The sequence below is a fragment of the Scylla paramamosain genome, chromosome 27, assembly GCF_035594125.1.
Source record: "Scylla paramamosain isolate STU-SP2022 chromosome 27, ASM3559412v1, whole genome shotgun sequence".
Lineage (NCBI taxonomy): Eukaryota > Metazoa > Arthropoda > Malacostraca > Decapoda > Portunidae > Scylla > Scylla paramamosain.
In genome coordinates, this window is record NC_087177.1 from 1,885,001 (window position 1) to 1,895,083 (window position 10,083).

General features: G+C 44.3%; 1 protein-coding gene and 1 long non-coding RNA gene across 3 annotated transcripts in view; both read left to right on the forward strand.

Moving 5' to 3' along the window:
* The window catches only part of LOC135114026 (uncharacterized), a 16,400-nt gene extending 6,887 nt beyond the window's left edge, over window positions 1-9,513 (forward strand). For both annotated transcript variants that reach the window (XR_010275181.1, XR_010275180.1), the window contains exon 3: window positions 9,132-9,513. This is a non-coding gene — a long non-coding RNA (uncharacterized LOC135114026). The remainder of the gene's footprint in view (window positions 1-9,131) is intronic.
* Window positions 1-10,083, forward strand: part of LOC135114024 (trichohyalin-like) — a 188,426-nt gene that overhangs the window by 81,924 nt on the left and 96,419 nt on the right. The window lies entirely within an intron of this gene.

The following is a 10,083-nucleotide window of genomic DNA, read 5'->3' on the forward strand; positions in this document are numbered from 1 at the left end:
GCCACCCGCCGCTTTCCTCCCCGCTCTGTATAATGCCCCCATTCACTTCTCTCTCACTCTCTAGTAATATTCCCCCACACAAATAAGTGGCCTTGTTAGTGGCTTTTAATAAACACCCCACTCTCCTAAAGTTAGCTCAGCATGCTTTGAATTTTTGTCCCATTAAACTAGCACCACCGCTCGCCCGCTCCAGCCAGCCAGCCAGCCACTCAGTCGCTCCTCCACCCTCACCTCCTCCTCCACCTTCTTCGATCCTGTCATCATCCATCCACCGAACGTTCATATCCCATCCATCCACTTGGCTATAACTCTCTACCCGTCTCCTCTTTTCTTTTAAACTCTCTCACCTCTTCCCTAGCAGCACCTCCGTCGGCTGCTGCTGCTGGTGCTAGTTGTTGTTTTACGTAGGGAAAGTGGGCTATGGTAATGAGGAAGGATTTAACCAGGCCATGATAGAGGAGGAGGAGGAAGGGGAGGAGGAAGAGGAGTTTGGTGCCATTGTGTCTAGTGCACGTGTTGTCTGTAGCCAGCTGATGTTCAGGCTGTTCCTCTCACATTTAACCTTTCCTCTCTCTCTCTCTCTCTCTCTCTCTCTCTCTCTCTCTCTCTCTCTCTCTCTCTCTCTCTCTCTCTCTCTCTCTCTCTCTTTTTTTTTACTTTCTCTTACACGTCCGTCTCTTGTTGTATTTTCGTCCTACGTTCTCCAAGGTTCCCGCATCTCTCTCTCTTTCCCGTTTCCTTGCGTTTCCTCTCCTCCCGGCGCCATTGTCTTACTATTTTTCATCCCTACGTGTGCCCCATCTTTTCTCCTCCTTCATTTGACCCACTTTTCCTTCCCTTTCTCCGTTGCTGTTTTTGTCACTTTGTCCTTCCTTTTTCTCTCCGGTTATTTTATTTCTCTCCCTCTTCGTCTTCCTCCTTCACTCACCTTTTGTTTCCTCTATTTGTTTTTTTGTTTCTCTTGGCAGTTCAACTCATTTTGCTCCCCTCCTTCTTTCCTGTTTTATTGTCTTTCCTTTCTTTTCTCTCTTTCATCCATCTTTTTCCTGCCTTTACACCTCGCTGCTCAGTGCTAGACTTCGCAGTGAAATAAATCGTTACCAAGTACAATTCTTTTTTAATGAAATGATTCGGTAATTCAGTAAATTTCTCAACACTTACACAATTAGATAATTATACTTTTTTTTTTTTTAAGACGTCCTTCTGGTTATTTTAAATGCTTCAGAATTTGAAAGTATTGGTTTTCAACATTTTATATTAATTTTTGGCATACACCAACCTTAATTTATCCTTCCGGCACAGCGAGGCTTAGTAGGACCGGGGTAATATTTATAGCATGGCCTGGCGGGGGGGGGGAGCAGGGGAAAAAGAAGGGGGAAGAAGGGAGAGGACGAGGAGAGAAAAGGAGGAGGAGCAATTTTACGGATGGAGAGAAGGGCAAGAGGAAGAGCGAAGGAAGGAGGCCTGAAGGGAAGCAAGGGCCACCACAGAGCACTTCCGTTTAGGTCTATATCCGGACAGGGCAGGGCAGGCCGGGGCATGGCGGGCAGGCGGCGGCGTCTGGTCCTCTGGCGACCCTTCACCACACCCGCGTTATGCTGAAGCGAACCGCCACGTAGGCCCAAGTGAGTCGGAAATCCATTAGTGCAAATCTAAGCAATGCGAAATAGCTTTACATACCAATTTAGATAACGTCGAAGTGCCTGGCTGGATGACGCAGCAACATATTAACACGCTGACTCGCAGTATACGAGTATGAAGAAATTCCTGTCCAGACACCAGTAATCCAAGTTCCGAAGCGACTGTGACATGGTGACGTAACGCGATGGCTCTGACAGAAAATAAATGGAACATGATTAATGAAGAGACGATTACAATTGCATCAAAAGTGACGAATACCAAATTCACTCAATGAACCAAGCCACTGATAAGTATAAAATCAAAATAACAAACGGATTCGGGTCAGTTATTTATTCCAAGTGATGCACCTACACTAAACGCCCCCTTGATAAACCACTACCATAGAGGACAGTAGTGAAGTGAGAGCAACCAGTCCACGGCACTCACTGCTGTGTGAATGAGGTTCCTTATCTTGCGTGTTGAGGAGAAACTGATGGGACGCCACGCCAGCCAGGACATCAGTAGCAAGGCCGCCATGGTGAACCAACAACGTGCAAGGTAGGGATAAGGGAAGACGGGAATTGGGAGGAGAAAGTTGAAAGGAAGGGAAACGCAAGTGACTGAGTTTTGGGAAGATGGGGATCAGAGGAGGAGGGGAAGAGGGGTCAAGAACATGAAACCAGAAGAGGATGAGGAAAGTTAAGGGAGAGATTAAATAGAAAAAAGTTAAAAATGGGAGGAAGTTAAATGACGATGGAAGTGAGGAAGATCAGGAGAGGTGGAGAGAGGGGGGGAGGAGGAGGAGGAGGAGGAAGTGGTTAAAGGCCAAGAGGAGGAAAGGAAGCCCTGACTTGCGGCAATGCAGGTGAAAGCTTGTGAATCTATACGATGCGGCAGAGGATGTTCTGTCGACTGACCAGAGAGAGCTAGAGAGCCAGCGAGCGAGAGAGAGGGAGAGAGAGCGAGAGCGTCCGGTGGTTGATGAGGTCAGGTTTATAAGCCGTCACTACATGTTACGTTTATGAATATGTAAATTAATTAACACGAACTTCTCGTATTTTCAAGTGGCTGGTGCACCAACAGGGGCTCTTGCGTCAAGCCAACACGATAATGGTCTAATGCCTGAATAATTTAATGTAACAAGATTCCCTTTCCAAACACCCGACAAACCTCATTGAACAAGACACTGAACCCTTTATTTTTCCTCTATTTTATTCTGCTTTTATTTTATTTTTTCTTTCATCATTTACGTCTCTATTCCGCCCTTTTTTCTGTTTCTCTTGCCAGCTCTCTCTCTCTCTCTCTCTCTCTCTCTCTCTCTCTCTCTCTCTCTCTCTCTCTCTCTCTCTCTCTCTCTCTCTGCTTTCCTTTCTTATAACTTCCTTGTTCCTCCCTTAACACAAGAACGAAAGAAAAATAAGACAAGCTGCAAGAAGCCACCAGGCCTACAGGTGACAGTCTCAATATGAAACGTACCTACCAATTTCTACCCATCATCCTCATCTGTGAATTTGCCTCGTCTTTTAAAGCTTCCTTATAACTCTGCTTGCTTTGTCTTGTTCTATTCATCTGCACATTAGGAGTCAGTAAGTTACGAAACGCTGCCAGACATCCAGCCATATGGTTCCTACCGTTACACTGTTAATGCTACCCACGATGCAGTAACAATTCAAGACCACAGTGTCACTTCCTGCTAATGCACCGTGCCACATGCTGTTGACTTTCAGGACGGTATACTGAAGTGATTTAACGTTTATTGGTGTGTATTAGCGTCATGTAATAATCCTAAGCGACCTTAATCGATGCATTGCCGACTTAATTAATTGACTTATGCAGGGGTGGGAACTCCAGGTATTAGCTGTTTATATTGTGCGATATTATGAGCGAATAACCTGATTTTATCGCGCGCGCGCACACACACACGCACGCACGCACGCACGCACGCACGCGCACACACACACACACACACACACACACACACACACACACACACACACACAGTCCAGCTATACTTGTTAGTGAAATGTGATCGTGTCGCTGTGCTTGTAGCTAAAAGGATTTTTGTTACATGTTTGTTAGAGAGAGAGAGAGAGAGAGAGAGAGAGAGAGGGAGGGAGAAACAACCCATTAAATTAAATGCCCCATCCTAACATTCTCGTAAAAATTCCTGCCGTTTGCATTTCTCTCACCAGAGCATCTCACACCCTGCCTCCCCCCTCTCTCTCTCGTAAAGGCGTACACATATGTCTTCTACGTACAGTTATTATTATTGCAGTTAATCGTTTCACATTCATATTACTGAATCAGAGAGAGCGAGAGAACGAGAGTTGAGAAGTATTGTATTAGCAAAATATCCCTTTACAGCGGTTTAGATTTACAGTGTTACCTTCCTCACGCGCCACGAGCAGGCTGTGTAGGGTCGCGGTGGCAGTGGTAGTGTAGCGCACGTGCCCAGCCGCGCCTTATCTGACGGGGACGGCGGCAAATATATTGGTGTCATCACTTGGGAAGGAAATAGTGGGAACGGTTTCAGGTTTCGCGTGAGAGCGTGGAGTTCTGAGTGCGTTTTTCACCCGCTTTCTGTTGCCGGGGAGACCTTGAAGAGGGTGAAGGCCGTGCATCACAACTAATGGTTTTTCGATAATAGTTTCACAGTGAGGGGGATTTTTCAAACATGTCAGTTCTTCACGGGGGAGAAGAGTCATGGTGGTGGGTAGTGACTGGTGTTTCCGCGGAGTTGACTCAGAGCATTAGTCATCCTCACCAGTCTCGAGCCCAAGGGGGAAAATTTGTATACTCGTGGAAGCATCGAGTCCTGGGGAAGGGAGTGCCATGAACGGACAACAGAAGCACATGTTCTCCACTGGTACATTTAATTGGACCTGACATCGTATATTTGAAGTTATTAATACTAAACGACAACCCAAATTTTACTCCCACATCGGAAATCTGTGACACCAGATATTAAATTTTTCAACCTCATCGAAATGTGACATTGATTAAAGATGTCACTTTGTCATAATCTGTGTGTGTGTGCGCGCGCGCGCGTGTTTGTGCGTGCATTAGAGAAAGAGGGAGCGAGCGAGACACGTGCGCCATAAAGTAAGGGTGAATGACGCTCCTCTTCCCTCTCTGTCCTCACCTGCACCCCGTCATGCCGCCCGCCGCGCCCCGCCAGGAGGCTGTCACGCCGTCATGCTGTGCCCCGGCTGCCATCAGTCTCGCTCTGCACACCAGCGTTGAAGGGTTTACGCCAAACGAAAATAAATTGAACACAACCTTGCATCAACACACACACACACACACACACACACACACACACACAGAGAGAGAGAGAGAGAGAGAGAGAGAGAGAGAGAGAGAGAGAGAGAGAGAGAGAGAGAGAGAGAGAGGATTAAAGGGGCTTAAGATGAAAGATTAGGGCTTTTAAATCAGAATGACTCTTCTTTTCATGTCTTCCAGATGAATATAAACAAATAATAAAATCAGAACTTTGTGTCTGTCTGTATAGAGAGGGGAAAAGATCGACAGACGTTTTACATATTCCTTTATTTGAGTCACCGTGTGTGTGTGTGTGTGTGTGTGTTGCATCAGAACAACAAAGGTGGTGGTGGTGGTGGTGGTGGTGGTGGTGTGGCCATTGTCTGCTCTACAAACCCTTCCCTTCCTGTTTGTTTTGCAAGTTCTGAGTTGGCAGCGTCTTGTCTTAAAATCCTGTGCATTTGATAAACCTTCGTGTTTAACTATATAGAAGGAATAGCGGACCATTTGTAAAGTAATGCATTAAAATTATCATAGAGAGAAATCCACTGTCTATTCGAACTGCAGGGATTAAATATCAGCTTGGATTTTCATCTTTTTTGTTCCATAACTTACCGAAGACTTCTTCATGATTTTCTCCCCTCATACTTTTCAATATCTTCATCTTATTGTAATGTATAGTAAGTCTTCCCTTTTTCCCAGCCGTCCCCGCTCCTGTGTAATATCCTGTAAATATATCGTTTAATATCCGCTTGATAAAAGACTGGTTGTCAGATGTCCGTCGGCTGTCAGGGAGGAGGGAGAGCCCTGGTGCATCTCATTCATGTTTAGTGGAGAGCCAGGGAAGCACTGTAGATTCCTTTAATGTTAGCAATATACACACATCAGCTTAACGTGAAGTGAGGTGCAGTCATGGGGTTGTGAATATCTGTGTGTGATTGTGTAGGTGGGCGGCGAGTGGGCGGCAAGTGGGCGGCGGAAGTTGCTTGGAACCAGTCACATTTTTCTAGGCACTGAACCCGCTGCCGCCAACTCATTCCTGACTCATGCAGCTCAGTTTTATGGCGTAAAATATCAGCATGAGTGAGTGTTATTTGTGTATCTGTGGTTTTAATAATATTTACACCGGAGAAAAAAAAAATAATCACGTGGATTCATAATTCAACTTGAACCCGATGCATTTGCTATTTTATGTCGGTGACTGCTCGGTCATGTGTCCTTGCCATAAGTGAAAGCGTATCATGCAATTTTGGAATGAACCGAAGGACGTAAGAAAAAAATACGTTCAAGCCATTACCTCCCTAACAACATTCAGCAATACATATCAGACTAACATTTCCCTCCCGCTTGCGTGACGCCTCGTTAGCACTGCAGCGTCACCTCTTGCCCCACCACCACCACCACCACCAAAACCCGTCACGCGTGCCTTCTGCTGCCCTACTTGGTGACCCTCCTCGCCTCTTGCACTAAAACATCAATATTTCCACTCACTTGTATACGTACGTCTGGCCCTTGGCACTTGTATCGAGGTGAAATGTATTTATAGGAAGGGAAACTGCCTCTATGTTCCCTTCCACTCTTTTCGTTCATGTTGATGGTTTTTCTTGGTGTTTCGCAATCGGTTTTATAGACGTAAGGCAGAAAGAGGAAGGAGTGTGTGTGTGGAGTGTGTGTGCGTGCGTGCGTGGGTGTGGGCGTGGGTGTTTGATGGAGTGCGTGGGTTGCTGGCTCGAAGGTGAGGAAGTTGAGGTTTAGGAAATGTATACAGACGGATTAAGATGGCCTTGTAGATAGCTTCCCTAACGGATGTATATTTAGAACGCATAAACGGACTGTGTTTTTTTCCCTTCCTTATCAATCTTACTTTTTTTTTTTCTTTTTCCGTTTGGGTTGAGTTCGGTAGTGAGTAGTGAGTATTTGAGATTTCCTTGCGTGTTTATCATGAGTTATTTGTGATTATTTTTGTTGACACACACGCACACACACGCACATTCCATCAGTATCAGAAAGAGATTACGAGAGATTTCAAACACCAACATACATACCTCTTTAGATCCTTTTACTAAGCCTCTTGATTTCGCTGAATTTCTCTGCACGAACTATATAACATTAGAGGGAAAAAAAATGAGGCATGAAATAAAAGTAATCTAGGACTCTGTTTGCAGAGGAGAGTATAAATGCATGTGTGGTAATGATGTGAAAGAGAGAGAGAGAGAGAGAGAGAGAGAGAGAGAGAGAGAGAGAGAGAGAGAGAGAGAGAGAGAGAGAGAGAGAGAGAGAGAGAGAGAGAGAGAGAGAGAGAGAGAGTAGTAGTAGTAAATATTCAATTCGTTCTTTTATTATCGACAATTTCCTGCTGCTTTCAGTGTGACGAGATCCGACGCGAGGCACTTAATTATATGGATTGAATTCTGCCGATCATTCTGTCACAAGAGGAGATAAAGTTCCAATAAAGATCCATATAGATTTGGCTGTGAAATGCAAAGCTATTTTTATATGGCCATGCAGCCTTCAGAGTGTTGGCATCTTCGTCGCTCACCATTACCGACATTTCCTTTACTGTCTTTTTTATAGCGGAAGGAAGGCAGGCAGGGAACTTAGAAGGCAAGAAATTAGGTTTTAATGCCGCTTCGTAATCAGAATATTTTTGCCCTTCCGAGAGTTAAGCCCGGTAGTGAGTTAGAGCATAAATTTGCGTCTGATGTTTTCCTTTTTTGGCAGATAAATCGTTCAGTTTAATTGGAACGCTGGAAGATCGAGAGAAAACTATGAGTAAGTTATGAAGAAAATTATTATTAGTTTACGTCACATCGTTGTTGGCAGGACATGAATGGTAATTTCTCTCTCTCTCTCTCTCTCTCTCTCTCTCTCTCTCTCTCTCTCTCTCTCTCTCTCTCTCTCTCTCTCTAACCTACTTTATATTATTGCATTATGCTGGCATGGCACGGAAGACCAAAGTGCATATGGCGATCCTGTCTTGTCTCGCCTTTAGCGTTACGTATGCAGAAACAAGTGATATAAATATTGTACTTGCCGATTTCTGAATATAAAGAAAATCTCGTTCCCAACTTCTCCTTCTCTCTGGTCTTCCTCAATTATCTAAGCTTTCCTCGAGTGTCTAGGATTTTTCTTAACAGGTGTGGTAATAGCCAGCCTCCGGTGGGGGTGTGGGATAGGTGGTGCAGGCAGGCAGGTAGGTGGGTGTGGTGCCTCCTGTGTGCCCGGCAGTGGTAAGACAGGTGCAGGAATATAACTGGAAAGAAAGAAATCCAACATTTTTCTAGCCGTTTGTAATTAAATTTGCGCTTAAGTTAGATTGGGAAGCTTACGCTTTGTGTGAAAAGTATTATTGCTTTTGAGAATGAAGAGGAAAGGAAAGAAAGGTGAGACGAAGCAGATGAACTAGTTTACTAGAGGGAAGTGGAGAGAGAGGGAGAGAAAGCATTTGGGTATACGATCGTGTTTTGTGGCTGTGGTTTTGATAAAAGAGAATGATTTTGACTCCCAACGTCTGTTAATTGCAGGGGCAAGAGTTAGTGGACAAGGACGTTCTCTGGGCACTTGGTCTTCGTACTTTAAGTCAACAATGGATAAAATATATAACAAGGAATAGGTTACAGTGTTGCGTTGCGTCAATCAGTTACGGACGAAAAGCTTTTACATGTGTATTTTTTTAAACAACGAGTGATGGAGGTGGCGGACTGCGTGTCAGTATTTATGATTCCCATCAGTTTCAGTGAGGAAATACGCGTTAGGTATAATATAGATTTCTCTTATTTTATTATTGGTTGTGGAAATATTTCATCATGGAGAGTGGCGGGTGAGGAAATGTGAGAAAGCATTGCACTTTTATTTGATTGGGATAAAAGTTAGGGTGAAGAGAGTGAAATCAACAAAATAATTGAGAGTTTAAGGTAATGCAAACTGGTGTAAGGTAACACAGCGCGCAAAACAATTTTATTTTATAACAAGTGTAGAAAAACTTAGTCGTGCAACCGTGTCGCGAGTAAAACTGCAAATGTTCCTGTTGAGCGAGCCGGAACTGTCCAGAGAGAGAGGACTGTGTGCTGGCAGGTAAATGCGTCAGATGGTCAGGAAGGCTTACATAAATTAGTGGTCAACAGGATAGCTAGCGTACACACACACACGCACACACACACACACACAATCCAGTGCTCCATCCTTCCTCACTTAAAAAAAAAAATAGAAATGTTCCCCACTTTCTTCTGTCACTCTTTTTGTTTTTGCAGCTTTTCTCCTGCCTATCGGTCTCCTCGGTGACGGCCTTCCTCCCGGCGCCCTCCGCAATTGGTGTATTCGACAAGATATACGAGGTTCCCGACCTGGCGGACAGAAACTGTAGGCACGGGCAAGGCTGCCTGTGCCTCCTCGGACGGTCGTTTCTAGGCTCCAAGTCTCGCAACCTTCCGTGTTTTTAAGAGTATAGGAAATTAGGGAATATATTTAGTTGCTGTTCGACAAGTGTTGCCGCGTGGTATCGATCGTGTGCGTGTGTGTGTGTGTATGTGTTTGTTTACGCAACTTGTCTAATAACGTTCAATATTAATGTACTGTGTAATAACCATTCGCCGAGTGGGATAAGACACCAGGCCTTAGAGTATATAGTATTATTATAAACAACAACAACACGGGTACCACTTGATTAAATTCTTGGCGAAAAAAGATGCAATTTTGGCAGAGACGCTATCCAGGGACACCGCACCGCCACTGGTTATGTATGTATTTACTACAGTCTTTCGCGTCATGTTGGCCACGTTAACAGGTCTCCCCGTGTAGGTGTTGGGTTATTGACAAATTGCTGGAAACTGAGCAACGGATCATCATTAGTATACTCGTATTCGGTAATTAGACACTGATATCCACACCGTTGTTGAAATTACATTGTTCTTTGATAATGGTGAACTGTACGTAGTCTCATTTCTCGGTCAACAGCTTGATAATCTAGTGAATGAAGCAAATGCAGTCTTTTTTTATCATGTCCTGAAAAATTCCTTCAGTTTTATATGAAAAAATAAATAAATAAATAAAACGGAGTGCGTTACTTTCGTGAGACGATAATAAAAGCTGGAGCCCGGCACTACCACAGCCGCCATAACAACACAACAAAGCAACATCGTGAAATGAGCTCAAAAAGATAAAAAAAAAAAAATGCTTTGTTTTTTGATAGGATGTTGTTTGTTT